Here is a 2,146-nt window from a genome sequence, read left to right as displayed (position 1 = left end):
GGGGGGGTCTGGGGGGGGTTGCATTTGAATGGATTATATGGCAGTGATGGTAAGAAGAGGAAGGTGTTCAGGACTGTAGCCCCTCCTGTCACCCCCAGAGCCTCCCCTTTCCTTGCTTGACTCCATTTTCCTGAAGGTGCAGAGGAGGATCACCTAATGACCAGTCAGTGTCCAGCAGGGAACCAGAAACCACATAGATACTTAAGGGCTTCCATGCAGAGGATTAATTACGAAGACATTGGCAGGCCAGAGGTGCCAAAGTGAGAAAGAAGCGTTAGCCAGAGATGAAAAAACTGCTGTCACCCCTGGTAGAAGCTCGCACTTGTCACAAAGCTCCTGGAAGTTCCTTCACTGCTGTGAAGTAGAAACCGCCCACGCTGAATGCCCAACTCTGCTGCTGGAGTCACGTCTGGTCACCCTCCATCGCCTGCTCCTGCTGCTGCCCCCATCAGAAGCTCCGCCTCATCAGGGGAATGGAAAGGCTGCGTCTTTCCTCTTGTCTTCCAGCCTTCCTCCCGGATGTCACACAATCACAACTGAACAGGAAGCCAGCTGGCAAGAGTCTGGGAAATGTCTGTTACAGGCATGCAGCCTGAGGTGCAGAGTAGAGCGGAAAGCACTAATGATAGGCAGAGGTGGAAACCGGGTTCTTTCTGCTACCACCATCAGCCTTGTTCTCTGGAGGTCCACTTGGGTGGGAATTGTTCTGATCGTGAAAACACAACCATATTAGAAACTTCAATTTTATGTATGTAATGGTATAAGTAGCCTGCTGATCCCCACCAGTTGGCTGGCCATGTTATTTAAGTAACCACAAAGTTACTTAAAAAGTGGTATTTGAAAACCTTCCAGGGTCTCAGTTGTTCTGATTACTCATTTAAGAATTTAGTAGATTCTTCAGCAAAAGTAGATTCTTTAGTGAGGTCCTTGTCATTATTTTTTGAAACTACTCAAATAGAATGATACATATATCTATGAAAATTCTTACACTCTAGTGCTACACAGTTAGAATTGGCATTGAGGGAGAGATTGTTTACAGTAGCAAAAAAATTAAAATACTAAATTAAATTAAAATTAAATGTCAATTTGATAAAAGTTTTTTATTTTTTTATTTTTTATTTATTTTTTTAATTTTTATTCAAAGAAAATGGCACAGTCCTAATGGGGGAAATGAAGTGAATAATAAGATATAACTTCCTCCTGGCTGAAAGGTTAAATATAGTAAAGACATTTCTTAATATATAAATTTATTATCATAGCAATAGGTACCTATATTAATTGAGATATGACTTTGCATTTAACTAACAATTGCTTAAATAAGACAGAAGTTTATTTCTCCATCACGTAACAGTCCAGAGGCAGGCAGTCCTTGGTGGAATGGTGGCTCTGCCTTTGGGGTTGTCCAAGGACCCAGGCCCCTTCTCTCATGTTGCTCCACCACCCCTTAGGTGCTGTGCTCTCTGTGTGGGCTAGAATGGCTCATCATGTGTCAGTATTTCAGCCAGTAGGCAGGGGGATAAAGGAAAAAGGGGAGTATGCCAAGGAAAGCACCCTGGAAGTTGTGCAAGTCACTTCTTATATCCCATTGATCAGAACTTACTCATGAGGCCATACCTAGGTCCAAAGGAGGCTGGGAAATGTAGTCTTTGTTCTGGGAGGCCCAGCTAAAAATCCAGAGTTCTATTAAGTTGAGAGAAGGGGGAAACTTATTTGCGGTGGGAGATGTGTTAATTTTTCCTGCAGTACTTTTTGGAATATTATTTAGAAATTGAAAATTTGAGAATAAAATTAATTCAAACTTTTAAAATTGCCATATTTTCTTTTTTTTTCTTAGTGTAACACTTCTGTTTTTAATGTTACACTTTCTTTTTAAACTTTTTATTACAGAGAACTTCATACAGAAGGGTGAGAGTATTGAGAATTGTATGACGAATCACATGTACCCATCACCCAGCTTCAACAGTTAACAGTTTAAAGCAAGTCTTGTCTCATCTATTCCCCTGCCACATACTTACCCTCTTCCTGGTTCTTTTTTTTTTTTTTAAGATTTTTATTGGGGAATTGGGGGGGTGGGAACAGCGCTGGGGAATTGGGGGAAGGGGAACAGACAAGTTGCGCTCTTCCCGGGCAAGGTGGATCAGTCACC

At 41.8% G+C, this 2,146-nt stretch overlaps 1 protein-coding gene across 1 annotated transcript in view; it reads left to right on the top strand.

Annotated features, from left to right (window-relative positions):
- Positions 1-2,146, top strand: part of ST3GAL5 (ST3 beta-galactoside alpha-2,3-sialyltransferase 5) — a 51,703-nt gene that overhangs the window by 22,342 nt on the left and 27,215 nt on the right. The window lies entirely within an intron of this gene.

Source organism: Hipposideros armiger, unplaced genomic scaffold, assembly GCF_001890085.2.
Source record: "Hipposideros armiger isolate ML-2016 unplaced genomic scaffold, ASM189008v1 scaffold_561, whole genome shotgun sequence".
In the NCBI taxonomy this organism is placed as follows: domain Eukaryota; kingdom Metazoa; phylum Chordata; class Mammalia; order Chiroptera; family Hipposideridae; genus Hipposideros; species Hipposideros armiger.
This window is presented reverse-complemented; position numbering and strand designations above follow the sequence as displayed.